The sequence below is a fragment of the Carcharodon carcharias genome, chromosome 7 (assembly GCF_017639515.1).
Source record: "Carcharodon carcharias isolate sCarCar2 chromosome 7, sCarCar2.pri, whole genome shotgun sequence".
Taxonomy (NCBI): Eukaryota; Metazoa; Chordata; class Chondrichthyes; order Lamniformes; family Lamnidae; genus Carcharodon; species Carcharodon carcharias.
This window is the reverse complement of record NC_054473.1, coordinates 68,976,905-68,996,326: the sequence shown is the minus strand read 5'-3', so window position 1 is coordinate 68,996,326 and position 19,422 is coordinate 68,976,905.

Below are 19,422 nucleotides of genomic sequence, written 5' to 3'. Positions count from 1 at the left end.
TCCTCTGCCCCCCCTCCCTCCACCCTCCTCCCTCCCCCTCCCTCTCCCCCCTCTCCCTCTCCCTCCCCCTCCCTCCTCTCTCTCTCCCAGCTCATGCTTGGGGTGGGCCCTCCTCCGATCCCCCTCCTCCCCCACTTCCCCCACTCCACCCTCCCTTACAATGCCCCAACACCCTACATCCCCCACCCCCTCCTCCCCTCCACCCCTCCCTCCCCCCACTCCTTCCCCCTCTCCCTACCCCCTCCTCCCCCTCCACTCCCTCCTGCCCCCTACCCCCCACCTACTATCCCCCTCCCCTCCCTTCCCTACCCCCTGCCCTACAACTCCTCTACCCCACTACCTCCCCCCCTCCCCCTATCCCACCCCACCCTATATCCCCCACCCCCTAAACCTTCCCACCCTCTTCCCTCCCCCCTCACCCCTCCTCCTCCATCCTCCCCCCTCACCTCCTCCCCCTCCTCCTCCATCCTCCCCCTCCCCCTCCCTCTCCATCCTCCCCACCCCCACCCCCCATAATTCAAGTCAGGATGGCTAGACTTTCACAAGAAGGTAATTAGAATGAGATATAATTCCAAATCATTTTTTCTTGCTAAAAAGCCCTAGGGTGAATTAATTTGGATCTATTCCAGATATGAAATACATTGACCATCAAGTGGAAATCTCGGATCAAGCTTTGCCATTAAGCCTTGTGGTTGGCTCAGTCCGGTTTTGCATCCCAGTATTTTTGAAGGATTACCAATCTGCCATTGCTATAACTTTCTTTTCTATGTGTTTCCCAGAGCTTCCAGTTCAGGATCATGTGCTGCAGTGAGTGCACTTCCAGACCAGGCATCCGCCCAGCCGACGTGCATCAGAAATCCAGACTTCTGAGAGACACTGACATTGACCCTCCATTGCACCTTATGCAAAGCTGATAAAAGCCAACCAGCATTTGAATCCTGTGTGGACACCACCCAGAGCAGTTTTTCCCAACACAGGCTCGACACGCAGAGGCTAAAAGCAGATGGCAGTGCAGGGCCAATGTCAGCAAAAGACAGATGCTTCGTTTCTTGCAATTGCAAGACAAAAAGCTTCGACATGTGTCTTTTTTCAGCAATACTCAAGTTCTGTACCACCAAACAACTATTTACAGATGCTTCAGCTAAGTACAACATATAACAACATTTGGATCATAGATTTTCAAACTGTGGGGGGTGGGGGTGGTGAAGGGGGGTCACGAAAGGACCCTTGAGGCCATCAGAATTCCTGCCTCTCATTAGGTACCTGTATCTGCTGATTTACTTGAAAAATATGCAATAATGCATTGTCTACAAGAATAGATTTGGGAGTTTGCTTGTCAGTTCAGTGCTGGTTGTAAATAGCTCTTGTCTTGACTAAGTGGCATTGAATAGTGTCATCATTGCACTAGCCATCATTGGCATTAAGTCAAACAATGCACAGCTGCTGCAGGCATGGTGTTACAAGTTAATTGCCTTCCTTATAGACACCCCCTCGTTTATTGAATATTAATGAGATATTGAAGGAAGAGGACTATTGGAGGATTGTCAACATTGGGAAAAGATGCAGAATGCCTAGGCATTGAACTGGTCTCAGTAAATGAGCCTTAAGTAATTTTATGTTACTGATACATTATAGTCTCACATCACCATTGCATTGTATTTTCTGTTCCACCTTGTGTAAAGTCAGCTATGCTGTGAGCCAACTGCCTTATATTTCTACAAACTCAGACACATTTTTGAGCGTAGGAATGTAGATTCTACCGCACATCTGTTTGAGATCGGTATTCTACGGCTTAGCTGAACTTACAGCTATTTCATTATTTGCTTCAAAACTGCATTTTCTAAAGTTCCAATATTAGATTTCCCATTTGAAGTGTCTTCCTGCTTCTTTAGCAGCAGCTTCTAACAGCAAAAACTTTCCAAATCTATCCATTCAGCTATACACAGTGAAGTGTTACACATAGGGAGTATTTGAACTAAAGACAAATCATCTGTTGCACTGATTCATTATATTTGACTCCAAGGCTTAGAAATTCAGTTCAAAGTGCCCATTTGACTGGAGCCTTTAGCTGCCACAGTCCTAAGCTCTGGAATTCACTCCCTACATCTCTCCACCTCCCTAACTCAATCTTCTCCCTTAAGACACTCCTTAAAATCTCTTTGACCAAGCTTTTGGTCATCTGACCTCATCCCCTTATGTGGCTTAGTGTCATATTTTGTTTTAAAATGCTCCTGTGAAATTCCTAGGACATTTTATGTTAAACTTAATATAAAAATCTAAGTAGTTGTGTTGTGGTAGTAAAATAGCAGAGAAGGAGATATTAAATCAGATGACACCAATATGAGAGACAGAATGCATGCATTTATTACAAATTGGAAGTGCACTAATCACTATATTGGTATGAATAAAAAAATTGGCAACCAGAGCCCAAACCTGAAACAGGCCTGTTTGAAGCTCCCTTGTAAAAGTGGACTATCCTGAATGCAGATGATTTAGCTTTTTCACCCGGCCTAATCAGCAATCGTAAAGGGAATGGCTGCAAATTGCCACCAAAATGGAACATGCCTAAAAGAATACTTACCAGAACGTAGAGCTGAGAGGAGCATTACTGCACTCCCATAGGCATTGTCAACCCCTGCTCGGCCCCTCTCTTCATCGCCTTCATTTTAAACACTAACCTGGGGATCACTGTGTCACCAGCAGCGACTGCAGATGGTTGTTTAAAGAGAAAGGATCCTTGTGTCCATTTTGGCCTGGACTGCACAAACAAACTTCTAGAGCCTAGTGTGCAACCGGAATTTAATGTTACCAGATAGCTATGTTCTATAGTTTGGGTGACAATGATATGGAGGGACTGATTTCCTGTGTTGTTTGCTAATAATTCAGGGTTGAATTTACCTTGGAGCTGGTAACAACAACTTGGTTATATAAAAACTGCAGGATTAGATTTTGCGGAGAAAAGACTGAAGCTGTGTTTATTTACACGTTATATCTGTTATTTTAAAATGTAACAGTCTACTAAGCACATTGTCATCTATCACTTAAGAGTTATTGAACTTTTAAACTACAGATGGCAAAAAATATCACCACCTATTACACTGGAATTCAGCACAAAGCAAAATCTTGTGCTACACTTAACATTTAACCAATGTGCAGTGTGGTGAACAATGAGGCAAAGGACCATACCAATACTGACTATTGTGCCTCTTTTTTACTACTGGGTGTTTCTAGTCGCCATTCTGCACAGTGGGCAAGGTTTTCTCTGATCCCTGGGTCTAGCAAAATGGTAATTGTTTATGGATGCTTTAACAAGCATTTCCTACCAGGCAGTGGCGTAGTGGTATTGTCACTAGACTAATAATCTAGAGACCCAGGGTAATACTCTGGGGACTTGGGTTTGAATCCCACCACGGCAGATGTGAAATTTGAATTTAATAAAAATCTGGAATTACAAGTCTGATGATGACCATGAAACAATTGTTGTAAAAACCCATTTGGTTCACTAATGCCCTTTAGGGAAGGAAATCTGCTATCCTTACCTGTTCTGGCCTACACCTGACTCCAGACCCACAACAATGTGGTTGACTCTTAAATGCTCTCTGAACAAGGGCAATTTGGGATGGAATTTGCAATAAAAGCTGCCCATATCCCCTGAATAAATAAATAATTGATATCATTTTGTGTTCAAATGCACTCAAAATGGCAGTAACAAGGTGTAATTTGAAATGAGGGTTTTTTAGTCAGAAGCGGTGATCCCATTTGTCATCAAAAGTACTCGATTGCCATCTTTTAACACCAGGATTCCCTTTGATTGCTCCTGATTCCTTCAGGAGTCAAAGTGCTCAGAAACATTCAAAAGACCTCACGGCTTCGGTAAATTTGTAGAAGCGATCATTAGAACTCAGAAGTATTTGTTAGCCATCAAAAGTGGTTGCCAGGCATCACAAACTATAAATAGACCATAAAATTTGCCTTTTGTGATCGATTGCCTATGCACCATTGTCCATGCACTCTGGACACTACCGAAATAAACAAGGTATGTAACTTATGTTATCTGCAGTTCTCAAATGGCCTGGACTATCAAAGTGCAGAAGATTTGTAGGACAGCAAAAATGTCATCAACTCAAATTTTCAGTTACATGAATAAATTTCAATCCTGACAAGAAATGCCAGCAGCCCTTCGGAAAAAGAAATAGAAGTAACGTTGCAAAATAACTCATTCCGCAGTGTAATATATTTATGGCAGTTTCCTTTTCTCAGGTAAGACTTTTAACATCGTTGTCTGACAAGCTGATGAATGAACAGTGGTACGGTATGCAGGTGATACACAAAAGGCATCACTTAGATCCCAGCTCACTTCAAAGCATAGGTAGGAGCGAACTTATGGTAAAGGAAATGATGAAAGGGCTTACCTTGGAGATATTCTTGCACAAATCAGCCAAGGATACTTCCAATAATTCTGACCAGATCCCCCACTATGAGCAAGAGATATGCAGTCATCAATGGGACTTTTGGTTTTCTTCTTGAAACATTATTCGATCAGCCATCCAATGCATTGAAAACATGAAGGAAAATAATGACTTAAATAATAGCTGATTTTTTTTTTCATTTTTCCCCAATTTTTTTCCACTATGAGGAAATCATAAAAACCCAGATCCCATCAGTTCTTAATTCTTGGTCAACTGTTTGTGTATCAATGTTCCCCATGATCCTGTTTCCCCTGTTTCTTGGGTGACCACCTTGCATTTGTGCAACAGCTGTTGATGGTGCAGTTGAGCTCTGATTCGTTCATTACTGGCATTCTATCCTTCCTATGGTGCTCGCTCATGAAACCTGGAAAGATAACATATGTATTTATTTGGTAAAATCACAAGAGACTAGAGTTCATCTTTGAATGAGCATATCAGACTGGGTTGAGAGGTTTTAAAGCAAGCTCACCAGTGGCTGATTACATTTTATAGTGCAGGCAATTATGGCGAAGTATATAGAATGCTGTCACTCCTGTCTTTAATATAGAAAATTTCATTCCAAGGACACCTTCCCCACGTGTCACAATTTAAAATAAAAGGTTATCTCCATAGACTGCATCAATTGTGTTGGATGCCCTGTCCTTGGTGCCAAGGCATCATAATCTTAGGAATGACTAGAATATTACTGATGCTTCAACTCCTAAGTCTCAGAACTGAATGAGTTTCTTTCACCACAAAGCTGTAGGACTTTCCTGAGAGTATTCTGCATACAATACATTGCTTTTAAATGCCTGAGTACCAGTAAATGTAGGTACTTACCTTTAACAGCTTGAACAGCCCTTAGCAGTAAAGGCTTCCTCCTGTCCATTCCTGAAGCCATGCCTTTCCAGCATGATTTATCCAGTAAGCCCCTTGGGAGTAGTGCGGGTGCATTACATGCCTTAAAGCTATATCTGGCTTTTCTACGTACTTGAGGACCTCCAGTTATTCAAAGGCGATGAAAACATTTGTTGATGGCAGAAATTCCACTTTCTCTTAGCCACAGACCTGAAACTTAAGAAATTCATTTGAGTATTGGTAATACAGATGATCAGAAATTGTGTGCGTTAATGGTTCTACTATCTTTACCAACCCTTCCCCCCCCCTCAACGCCCATACCTCCCAGCAAGGTAAGCCAATTCCCTTGGGCTTATTGCTAGCTTAAAGTCTCAACTAAAAAAGATTTGAAGCATTAAAGGAATATAGTCTTAGATAGGATCCTCAAATACAAGCCCTCTCAAAGCCCACAAAATTATCTTAGGATGGGACATATATTGAGGCATGTCTTAGTAGACCAACTTCTTTGAAAGTTTATCAATATCAGCTCTTAGAAATCTTAGTAAGACTTCTAGAGTAGTGTATTTATGTGGATTCTCAACATAATAAATATTTCAGACTCCATGTTCTATATGCTTCAAAAACATAAATGTTTTATTGAAGCCCATTATAGGTTATAGCTTATACATGAAGTTATAAATGATAACTAAATATAAGCATAACATGTCAAAAATGTAGTCTTAAATACATGAAATTTATAAATGTACCTTATCAACAAATCTTGTTGGAGAACTCAAACAAATAGCAGCGTTTAAGAAAGATATTTACTCACAAATTCAATATGGTTATATTGAATTTTGATGTATCCCTTCCTCAACCCAAGGGAATTCTCAAAAGAGAAGGCTGACCCTTTATGTTCCAAAGATGTTTGGCTGGCCTAATGCTAATGATGTGTATTTTTAAAGACAGTGTCTGCAGAAATAAAACAATCTTCCAGTGTCTATTTTATTAATAAATCTTATCAATTTAAGAATTAGGAAAGGCTAAACGTTTTCCTTCTAACCTGTGTAATGGGGTGTTTTGAAATGACTGGCTGGTTGGCTACCTTCCAAAAGTAATTTAGTTTCAAGGCTTAACTGTCTCGTACTGGACTATGTTTTTTTTATTTTTGCTTATCTGAAGTGATTTCGCGTTCAGACTAACTCTAAGCACAGATGTCTATTTTGGCTGCATTCCAATTTCTCACTGTCTGAAGGGTTTTATAAATACATTGGCAATAATTCAAGTTATCATCCATCTCAAGTAGCTAAGGCCAATTCTGCCATTTTATGTTGCTAACCTGATGCTGCTAATCCTAGGATTAATACCTTAAAATCTTAAATGCATCATCTGATATGTAATTTTATTTACTTGTGGCCGCCAAAGTTATTTAACTGTTGTGTCACAAGAAAAACTATGCCATTTCTTTTTATTTGCTCTATGAATGACTTAAGTCCACTCTCCTTTCCTAATCCTATTCCTGATTCTCATCTTGAGTAGATATCTTTTGCATGATAGTATCTCACGGCTCTGTTCCATGCTAGGAATGTCACCATGCATGTCCTGGTAATTTGGCAACTGACTCATGATGCAAGGTACTGGTGGCGTGTGTACAAAATAAGAATTGTTTTAATAATGGAGAATGTCATCCACATTGTACACTTAGCAGGAGGCATATAGAGCGAGTGAAAGCACGATTGTTGAAATTTTTCCATTCAAATTCCCAGGCTGATGTCAATAACCACCATCCACTCATTGGCAGCCATTAACCATGAAGCATCAAGACAAAACTCTTAAGCAGGTTACCATACCTCACAGAGTGGCACCTAGGTCCTTCTGACACATTTCCTGTGTTTTACGTGGTAGAGATTGCCTGCCTCCCATTCACTTTTCTCCCTTTCAACTACCAATCATTTAATCTGCCTTGATTTGAAAACAAAGTTCAGCGAAAGAATAACATTTCTGTTTCCAAAAATCTTTAATCAATGTAAGAACATTGTGCAATTCAGTTGCTGTAGTATTCACCCAGTTGGGTTACAACAGTCTCTATGAATCCTAATGTTGGCCTACATTGATGGGAGATTTGTTCAAATGCAGCATAATGACATAAGTGCATTTACTAAGGTAGTCAATCATTCACAGGGTCAACCACATGAATGTGCATTCCCATTATCTCAGCAAATAAATAGTCACATTAGCCTGGTCCCATCTAACCCAAGTTCACCTACAATGGTAAAACCAAACCATAAAAAACATTTATCCATTTAAGCAAGCTAGTTTCAGGATTCTCGCTGCCTCAATAGAGAAGGGTGTCAGCTCTGCTATCTGTCATTGGTAATCTGTGGCTATTGTGAAGCAAAATTGTTCTATTGAGTTTGCTGAATAATAGAGAAACGTTGTTCTTGGCACTGTAAGGCCCTTTTCTTTCAAATTTCTTTTCTTTGTAAGCACGTTGATAGAAAAGTCAAGGGTGACGGCATCATCTTATATGTGTCAGGCCTTTTGTGTAGTGCAGCATCATGTTGTAAACTCTGAGACTCGGGATTACATCACAGAGAGGGGAGGAAGGAGTTCTAAAAGTACTCACCAAGTTTTCACATTCAGTCCTGCTTGCAGTGTCAACATTGTTGCTTTCTTAAAGACAATGTCCCATATAAATTGCACCTTTAGAGGAATAACATCTACAAAAGAAAGAGAAAGCTATAGATTACTTTCTTCAACTGTCTTGAAATTTAGAAAGTGGTGGGGGCGGGGGGCTGGTGGGAGGGTTCCACACAGTTTTTACAATGTTCAATTTCAGATTTTCTCCGAGGCTTAGGGTTAGCCAATTTCTAGTTTATACCGTACTTTTTTTATTAACCCAAACAATACATCACTATTTGTAGGAATGCAGCAATCTCACACAGCAGTGGAAACCACTGACTTGTGGAGTGCAACATGGAACAGAGAATTCCTTATCTAGTTTGTTATTCAAAGGACATGCTCCTGGCTTGGCCCAATGGTTCAGAGATTTCAGGATCAATTGATTTTCTGCCCACAGAAATCATTCTCCTGTCTTAGTCTTTTTACTTCACCCAGTTTCTGAGAGGTCTGAGCATGCTTCTCCATTTGCCAGCAGTTGGGTAAAATATCCACCTGACATGGCTTGATAGTTCAGCTCTGGCATGTATGGAATCGGGTAGGGTGGTGTAGGAGCTGGGATGTTGTTACTGACCTGTCTTTGTCCACACCCTGCCTATGTGGGTTCAGCTGGAAGCAGAAGTTCTGCCTGTAACTGTGAGTATGAAGATGGTGGTAGATATTCAACTGGTGAGGGCCTCTAGATTTTGTTGGCTCAATCATGATGGTTCCACTTTGATTGGAAGCTATAGTTTGACCTCCAACTATTATTGCCACGCACACAAGTCAGCTTGCCTCCAACCTAAGATTAGCGGAACCTGACTTTTCACCCTTTTTTTTGTGCTGGATCATCCACAACGCCTTCATGTCCAGCGGTTGCTCTTAGTCATTGCTTTTTTTGGTGCCTGTGTAACCGCATCCCCATTATATTCGGCAGCAGAGTTCAGCCACGAGCAAATATTTTGATGGGCTTTATTCAGCCCCTACTTTGACTCTGTGTATGGGAATGTCACAGAAATAATTCAACTTACATTGAACAGGAAAGGATTTTTTGGCTGAAAGACTATTTTTATGCCACTCTTATCGCAACTTCAATTTGCTGTTTATACAGCCTAGTAGTAGGATAATCATTGTGCAATCGAGAACCAATATCACACACTTGAAACAATGTTAAAATAGCCCTGGTCTATTGTGACCTATACCGTGCACTAGCTGAAAGAATTGAGGAAACAATTGCAGAAACAGAATTTTTTAAAAGCAATTTTTTTGACCAGCTATTTTCAAAATTTTGGCCAAGGACATTCTTCTCCCCTTCCATTTCTCCTAGCACGTTACCCCTTCCTTCCGATCATTTTCGTCGGAAAAGGCAGACAATGGCTCAATGCTGGTTCGTTGTTTGTCGACCAGAACACCAAATACAAACTTTCAGTTCATTTTGGCTGGCTCTGATGTGGCTGGTGAATGCTCAGTGGAAGCAATTAAGTCATTTATACCCAGGTTAGATAACATAACCTGCTGTGGGGAGAGTGGCCAAAGACAAAAAGGTCTGAAAGTTAGCGGTGGCAGACAGAAAGATCTGAAAATTCTCTGTGACAAGGAATGTAATTATAGCACTCTTTATGATATTTAGTGAAATGCAAATGCTCCTAGGCCATTTTAAATGGTTGGAATTAATTAATGACTCTACATACTTGAAGTCCGCCTTTCCATTTGTTTACCTTCTTATTTTATGTACTCATGACTGATATGCACACGCAGACACCCCATCTTCCCAACCTCCCTCCTACCTCCACAGTTTCACTCACTCCCTCATCCCTACTCAGACCCATTCACTCACTTATCCCCTCCTCATTCTCCACCCTCCCTCCCTACCTGGATTTCTCCATCTTGCCCCACATCCTAGCAACCCAGCCTCAGTCCTGCTCTCCGCCCTCCAGCAATACCCCCAGCACCCCCCCCTGATCTTGCTCTTGGCCCTGGTCCGCTCCCCCCACCCCCCACCCCCTCAGCTTCCCCCCAGCCACCAGCCTTAGTTCCAATCTCAGCATCCCCAACCTCACTCCTGCTGTCCTCGCCCACCACCCCAATAGATTGCATTGATGTATTATATTCAACATTTTAAAAAAATGACAAAAGCTGGTTCACAAGATATTTGAAGAAATGGAAGCTGAGCTAGAAAAAGGAGGAGATTATAACTGATGAACATGATTGGTTGATGATTACTCCTAGAGCCACTTGGAAGTGTGACATTGATATGGGGAGATGGAGCAAGGTGAGAGGAGCCTCGTCTGGAGTATGAATTCCAACATAGACCCTTTGGGCCAAATGGCCTGATTCTGAGATGTAAAATTCTTCGTAAATTACTTAGCAACAGGAATGATTGTGAAAAAGGAAAGAACAACACTTAGCATTTATATCACGCCTTACATGACCTCAAAGCACTTTTACAGCCATTTTTTTATTCATTTACGGGAGGCCAGCATTTATTGCTCATCCCTAATTGCCCTTGAGAGGGTAGTGGTGACCTGCCTTCTTGAACCGCTACAGTCCTTGTGGTGCAGCTACACCCACAGTGCTATTGGGAAGGAAGTTCCAGGATTTTGACTCAGTGACAGTAAAGGAATGGCGATATATCTCCAAGTCAAGATGGTGAGTGGCTTGGACAGGAATTCCAGGTGGTGGTGTTCCCAGGTATCTGCTGCCCTTGTCCTACTAAATGGTAGTGGTCAAGGGTTTGGAAGGTGCTGCCTAAGGAGCCTTGGTGAGTTCCTGCATGGCATCTTGTAGATAGTACACACTGTTGCCACTGTGTGCCGGTGGTGGAGGGAGTGAATGTTTGTGGATGTGGTGCCAGTCAATTGGGCTTTGTCCAGTATGGTATCAAGCTTGTTGAGTGTTGGAGCTGCACTCATCCAGGCAAGCATAAAGTATTCCATCACACTCCTGACTTGTGTACTTTAGTGTACTTGAAGTACTTTTGAAATGTAGAAAAATCCAAGAAAAATGTTTGGAATATTCCAAATAGGTTAAATCCTTTGTCAACATAGTTACAGATATATTTCTTAGAAGCATGCAATTGCTATTAACAAGTTACTGTGCAATTTTTAACTCGTTGACAATTTTCTCAGTCACAGCACAATACCTCACTATTTTGATGTCTTTTTTATTCGTTCATGGGACATGAGCATCGCTGGCAAGGCTGGCAACTTTTATTGCTCACCCCTAATTGCCCCTGAGAAGGTGGTGGTGAGCCACCTTCTTGAACTGCTGCCATGCTGTTTGGGAAGGAATTCCAGGATTTTGACCAGTGACAGTGAAGGAATGGTGATATAGCTCCAAGTCAGAATGGTGTGTGACTTGGAGGCTAAATTGCAGGTGATGCTGTTCCCATGCATCTGCTGCTCTTGTCCTTCTAGATAGTGGAGGTCACTGGTTTGGAAGGTGCTGTTAAAAGAGCCTTGGTGAGTTGCTGCAATGCATCTTGTAGATGGTATACACTACTGCTACTGTATGTCGGTGGTGGATGTGGTGCCAATCAAGTGGGCGGCTTTGTCCTAGATTGTGTCAAGCTTCTTGAGCATTGTTGGAGCTACACTCATCCAGGCAAGTGGGGTGTACTCCATCACACTCCTAACTTGTGCCTTGTAGATGGTGGACAGGCTTTGAGGAGCCAGGAGATGAGTTGCTCTCTGCAGAATTCCCAGCCTCTGACCTGCTCTTGAAGCAACAGTATTTATATGGCTAGTCCAGTTCAGTTCCTGGCCAATGGTAACAAAGGGGAGATGGTCATTGCCTGTCAATTGTGTGGTGTGAATGTAATTTGCCACTTCTCAGCCCAAGCCTGAATGTTGTTCAGGTCTTGCTACATATAGGCATGGACTGCTTCTGTATCTGAGGAGTCATGAATGGTGCTGAACATTGTGCAATCATCAGTGACCAACCCCATGCTATGATGGAGGGAAGGTTATTAATAAAACAACTTAAGATGGTTGGACCTAGGACACTACCCTGAGGAACTCCTGCAGTGATGTCCTGGAACTAAGATGATTGACCTCCAACAAACACAACCATCTTCCTTTGTGCTAGGTATGACTCCAACCAGTTTTTCCCCCTGATTCCCATTGACTCCAGTTTTGCAAGGGCTCCTTGATGCCACATTTGGTTAAATACAGCCTTGATGCCAAGGGCAGTCATTCTCAACTCACCTCTTGATTTCAGCTCTTTACTCCATGTTTGAACAAATGCTGCAATGAGGTCAGGAGTTGAGTGTCGCTGGCGGAATCCAAACTGGGCATCAGTGAGCAAGTTGCTGCTGAGTAAGTTCCGCTTGTAGCAATGTCAATGACCCCTTCCCTAACTTTGCTGATGATCGAGGGTTAATTGATGGGCGTTAATTGGCCAAGTTGGATTTGTCCTGCTTTTTGTGTACAGGACATACCTGGGCTATTTTCCACATAGCCAGATAGATGCCAGTGTTGTAGCTGTATTAGAACAGCTTGGCTAGGGGCGCTGCAAGTTCTGGAGCACAAGTCTTCAGTACTATTATCGGAATGTTATCAGGGCTTATAGCCTTTGCCTTCCGTCCTTTCTTGATATCACGTGGAGTGAATCGAATTGGCTGAAGACTGGCATCTGTGATGCTGAGGACCTCCAGAGGAGGCCATGATGGATCATCCATTTGGCAGTGCTGGCTGAAGATTGTTGCAAATGCTTCAGCCTTGTCTTATGCACTGATGTGCTGGGCTCTCCATTTTGAAGATAGGAATATTGGTGGAGTCTCCTCCTCCAGTTAGTTGTTTTAATTGTCCACCACCACCATTCATGATTGGATGTGGCAGGATTACAGAGCTTAGGTCTGATCCGTTGGTTGTGGAAATCGCTTACCTCTGCCTATCGCATGCTGCTTTTGCTGTTAGGCACGCAAGCAGTCCTTTGCTGTAGCTTCACCAAGTTGACACCTCTTGCCTAGTGCTGCTCCTGATGTGCCCTCCTGCACTCTTCATTGAACCAGGGCTGATCCCCTGGTTTGATGGTCATGGTAGAGTTGGGAATATGCCAAACAGATGCGGTTACAGATTATGGTTATATACAATTCTGTTGCTGCTGATGGCCCACAGCATCTCATTGATACCCTAGCCACCCTAAGTGCTTCCTCCAATTGATGTTCAACATGGAGGAGTACTGATTCATCAACTGAGGGGGAAATGGGGTGATGGTGGGGGAGGTGGCAGTAGGTGGTAATCAGCAGGAGGTTTCTTTGCCCATGTTTGACCTGATGCCATGAGTCTTCAGAGTCGATGTTGAGAATTCCTAGAGCTACTTCCTCCCAACTGTATACCTCCCCTGGTGAGTGATATTGTTGTCTAGGGCGTTGTCTGTAAGGTATGATTCTGTGAGTACGTCTATGTCAGGCTATTGCTTGACTGGTCTGTGGACAGCTCTCCCTATTTTGGCACTAGTCCCCAGATGTTAGTAAGGACGACTTTGCAGGGTCAACAGGACTGAGTTTGCCATTGTTATTTCTGGTGCCTGGGTTGATGCTAGTGATCTGTCCAGTTTCATTCCTTTTTGTAGACTTCATCGTGGTTTGGTACATTGCCCTTTTTGTGGGTTGCATAGTGGTTTGATACAACTGAGTGACCTGCTAAGCCATCTTAGAAGGCATTTAAGAGTCAACCGCATTGTGGATCTGGCGTCACACTTATGCCAGACCAGGTATTTCCTTCCTAAAGGACAGTGGTGAACCAGATGGGTTTTTACGATAATCAATTCATGATTACTATTGCAGAGGCTAGCTTTTTATTAACTGAATTTAAATTCCACCATCTGCCATGGTGGGATTCAACCCCAAGTTCCCAAAGCATGAGACTGGGCCTATGGATTAGTAGTCCAGTGACATAACCATTACGCCACTGCCTCACCCTATAATAGTGCTATAATATTTAATTATAGTTATTTCAAACTGGAAGCCTACTTATTAAAACCAGAAGCAATCTTTAATAAGGAGGGAGAATTTGAAACAAGGATTAAACTCAGGTAGATAGGCACGTAGACAGTAGACAGATGGATGCATAAAGATACACGTGAAAGCTGGCACCACATAGGGAGTAAACATGTTAAAAATAGGGGCATAATTGGTGAAAGGTGCATGAAAGTGGTTTACTAAATACAACTCAGACTTCTGTTATTTACGGCATGCTTACAGTGTTAACAAAGCTGTTGCCCACCTGGGGGAATTTACTAATCAGACCATGTGCTAATGACGCAAATGCCTTATTTAACTACTTAGATGAAAAGGGTAAAAGTTAAAAACAGTATAATCTTAATGACCTTGGATTAACAAAATTTACATAAAATTTACCAGACAAGCTTGCAAGCCTGAAAGAAGTCAATAGGAACAAAGGCACTCCATACCAGTAGTGAACACAGTATTTTAAAAGCATATTGTACATTTCATAATTGCTCACAAAAATAGTATTCATTACTTTCATCTTCTTTTGTGAGGTCCTGCCCTCCATATTCCCCCATCCCCCCAATGCCCTAGACCCTCCAAGTAGGAAAAAGCAGTCAAACTTGGGAAATGACCATACAAGACCTGTTTGGACCAGTACCAGGCATTTGCCAAGTTTGACTGGTTTTTCCTTCTGGGCCTGTAATCAGAAGCTTAATCTTAAACAAAACTATCAAGAATGTTTTCAAAATTCTGCTCATTTAGCACTCAAGTTTGGACTTTCACATGAGATCCAGATTAATTAAAATCCAGAATCCTACGATGAGAAGGAAGGATATATGATTAATCCGTTCATTGGTTTTAAACAGATTACATAAACATGTGTTTGAGCAAGGCACCTAACTCTGTTTTCACTGAATCCTTTTCCACTCTGGCCATTCTGAAATTTCTCTGATCAGTGGAAATTTGCAGCAATTTGTTTTTAAGTAAAAGGATCTGTAATACATTTGAAGCAAATATTGATCAGAAATTCCTTTAAAAATGCTCCAATATAATGGCTTTGATATTTGGGGGTGTTTGAAAGATGGAAAGGGTATTAAAGAGGACATGCTTGAAGTGAAAGCCCAAGGCAGTTGAGCCAAGGCAGCTGAAAATTCTAAAAAGTTACGGGGAAGAATGCACAAAAGAACCAGAAAGTTTAAGTTTGATTCCTCCTTCCATACTGAACTGGCTGAACACAGTTCTTTTAGCAACTGAGGTCACCTTTGGTCTCAGTATCCCTGGGACCGGGACTGAGAAGAGGAATCTTCTCTTCCTCTTAGGCAGTCCCTCAGGATCGAGGAGAACTTACTCCCACTCGGGTTTGATGGATTCTGAGAGGGCTAGCAAGTCCAACATGCAATCTACAGACTCTGCTACATGTGTGGCAGGTGGTGCTTGAAGGATTGGGTAGAAGGGTTGTTTGGAGGTTTGCATGCTTCCCTCCAACACCTCAACTTAACCTCTGTGTGCTCCTGACCAAGTCTTTCGATATGTTCGGTGCCTTCCTGAATGAGCCTTCTCCATTTTGGTCAGTTGCAAATCAGGGGCTCCCATGATTTGACCTCTTCAGAGATGCTTTGAGGACATCCCTAAAGAGTTTCTGCTGTCTTCCAGGGAGTCTCCTGTCGTGACCAGGTTCCCAGTAGAACAGTTGCTTCGGGAGTCTGATGTCAGGCATATGAACTACATGTCCACCCAACAGAGCGAGTTTTGACTGATTAGCACCTTAAAGCTGGGCAAGTTGACCTCGGAGAGGACACTTCTATTGGGCCACTTTTCTTGCCACTTTATTTGGAGGGTCTTTCGAAGACACCACTGGTGATACTTCTCCAGTGTTTTGAGGTGCCTGCTGTAGATTGTTCAAGTCTCCGAAGAATACAGCTGGAACATTGGAGGTGATGAAGAATTTCATCACCTATGCCTAGCTTCATCTGCAGGAGGGTCCCAAGATAAGATTTCCTATAAGAGGAAAATTAACAAGATTTCTGTTACTTGTTGCTGTCTAATGATCTCTGAAGAAAAGTGGAATGGATGGACATTGGATGACAACAGGATTGGTCTCTGAGGTGATGCCTCTCACAGTTGAGCTACTTACACTCACAGCCGAGATCATAGGAAGAATGGCTACTTGGGTAAGGGACAAAATGAAGAACACTGCCAAGAATAAAGTGGCTCATGAGTAATTTTTAGACAACTACTTGTTATTCACATTACAGGTTGCCAGAATGACATTCTCATTTAATCTTACCTATTTATGTACAGCAGCAGCAACAAACTGGACTGAATAACTGTATAAACTTAGAGTAAATTTACAGAGAGGAAAATACAATGAATCTTCACACTCCAACAGTACATAAAGCCACATGAACAGCATCCCTCCACAAAATCATCACAATAATTCTTGCACCCATACAATAGACAACACTGTTTAATAAGACAAGCAGGTAGTGAACTATTCTGAAAATCCTCCCCTTATAAGACATACTTACATGATTATTAAACAACAAAAAGGAACAAGAAGGAGATGGAAAATGTGCTAACAGCAGAACCACTGGCTCCTGACTACTTAATTTCTCATAAATATTTAGAATCCATGAATGTTAATGTATTTCATTCATTTCCACAATTACCAAACAGATAAAGCAGAGATGTAGGGGTAGTATAAACAGATTTTTTTTTAGATACTAAGCCTAAAGTTAAATTTTTCATCCTTGAATTTTCATACTCTCAAAAAAGGGGCAGTCAATTTAAGACAATACAATGTTCAGCATTGCAAATCTTTCCAAATGGTTTATATTATATGACTTGGGTAAAATAAATCCTTGCCTTACTCAGGTAGGATTTTACTAATCCCTATGCAAACCAATGGAATGGCAATCTACAACTGTAAACCTCCCAACACAGGCTTAGAGGTTCTCCCAGTTGAGGTTTGAAACAGCGAAAGGAGAATGGGAGTTTCACAGTTTGAAACAGTGAGAGGAAAACTGGGAGTTTCACACTTTGAAACAGTGAGAGGAGAGCCATGCGTTTCACAGTTTGAAATAGTGAGAGGAGAGCGGGAGTTTCACAGTTTGAAACAGTAAGAGGAGAGCCAGGAGTTTCAGAGTTTGAAACAGCGAGAGGAGAGCGAGAGTTTCACAGTTTTAAACAGCAAGAGGAGAGCAAGAGTTTCACAGTTTGAAATAGTGAGAGGAGAGCGGGAGTTTCACAGTTTGAAACAGCGAGAGGAGAGCGAGAGTTTCACAGTTTTAAACAGCAAGAGGAGAGCCAGGAGTTTCATAGGTTGAAACAGTGAGAGGAGAGCGAGAGTTTCACAGTTTGAAACAGTAGAGGATAGCGGGTATTTCACAGTTTGAATCAGCAAGAGGAGAGTGGGAGTTTCACAGTTTGAAACAGTGAGAGGGAAGCTGTGAGTTTCATAGTTTGAAACAGCAAGAGGAGAATGGGAGTTTCACAGTTTGAAACAGCAAGAGGAGAACGGGAGTTTCACAGTTTGAAACAGTGAGAGGAGAATGGGAGTTTCACAGTTTGAAGCAGTGAGAGGAAAGCTGGAAGTTTCACATTGGGAGCAACGAATGCAGTAAACTAAGTTGAGGGAAGTGCAAATGAAATGCTGCTTCACTTGAAAGGAGTTTTTGGGCCCTCCCACGCCACCTTCCCATGCAACCACAGAAGGTGCAACACCTGCCCCTTTACTTCCCCTCTCCTCACCGTCCAAGGGCTCAAACACTCCTTTCAAGTGAAGCAGCATTTCACTTGCACTTCCCTCAACTTAGTCTACTGCGTTCATTGCTCCCAATGCGGTTTCCTCTACATTGGAGAGACCAAACGCAGACTGGGTGACTGCTTTGCAGAACGCCTTCGGTCTGTCCGCAAGCATGACCCAGACCTCCCTGTCACTTGCCATTTCAACACTCCGCCCTGATCTCATGCCCACATGTCCGTCTTTGGCTTGCTGCATTGTTTCAGTGAAGCTCAACGCAAACTGGAGGAACAGCACCTCATCTTCCAACTAGGCACTTTACAGCCTTCCGGACTGAATATTGAGTTCAACAATTTTAGATCATGTACTCTTTCCTCCATCCCCACCCCCTTTCCGATTTTCCCTCTCCTTTTTGTTTTTTCCAATAATTTATACAGATTTTTCTTTCCCACCTATTTCCATTATTTTTAAATGTATTTTCATCCATTGTTTTATCTCTACCTTTTAGCCTTTTTCAATTCCTTCACCCCACCCCCACTCGGGCTATCTGTACCTTGCTCGTCCTGCTTTCTACCCTTAATTAGCACATTCCTTTAGATAATATCACCACCTTCAACACCTCTTTGTCCTTTTGTCTATGACATCTTTTGGTTATCTCCACCTATCACTGGTCCTCTATCCAGCTCTTCTCGTCCCACACCCCACACCCCCCAAACCAGCTTATATTTCACCTCTTTTCTATTTTTACTTAGTTCTGTTGAAGAGTCATACGGACTCAAAACATTAACTGTGTTCCTTTCCACAGATGCTGCCAGACCTGCTGAGTTTTTCCAGGTACTTTTGTTTTTGTTCTCCAAGGTAATAACCTCCGGATTGCTACCTGAGCCACAGGCAAACTGGCACAGGGTAAATAAAGTCAAGGAGTTAAATGTGTGGCTCAAAGATTGGTGTGGGAGGAATGGGTCTCAGTTCATGGGGCATTGGCACCAGTACTGGGGTAGAAGGGAGCTGTTCTGGTGGGAAGGGGTTCGCTTGAACCATGCTGGGACTAGTGTCCTCGCGAATCAAATAGCTAGGGCTGTAGAGGGGGCTTTAAACTAAATAGAGTGGGGAAAGGTTCTGGATAGAAGATACGTAGGCTTACAAAGCAAAAGGATATGGTAGCATTGCAGGGTAGTTATTTCGGTAATGATACTCACCTGCAGTGAGCTGTATTGGCTTTGCCACTGGTGTATTTTTCCATTAAGGGGCCACTTTTCTGTGAAGCTGAAAACAGACGCAACTCATCACAATACTCAGCTGTGCTATAGGCACATGATTACATGATCAGAGAATTAAAAGACAAAGCCTCCAGTAGCAATTACTTAGTCAAGTAATCACCCATTACTTCTTAATCACAGGCGTAATTAATAGTTAATTGATTAAAAATTACACTCCTAAGTCAATACATTGTAGGAGATATGACCTTCTGCTAATGAGCCAGATTACCACCATACAATGTAAAACCCAGCCTCTCTGAATTGGTGATCTTGCCATTCATATAGATTTGTGCCTTCAATTGCTGTTAATCCCAAGTTAGTTTTTTGATTGACAGGATTTTGAGTTTAACAGACAGCTTTTTAAAAATTTGCTCTACCCTGACATTTTCTGAGAAGTATTTCTCAGAATCTGTGTTGAGTATTATATAGAATTACAAAAAACAGGCCATCCATTGCAATAGTGATCATGCTCCATGTTGGCTTGCTCCCATCCCATTTCATCTTTCACTATCAACATATCCTTCT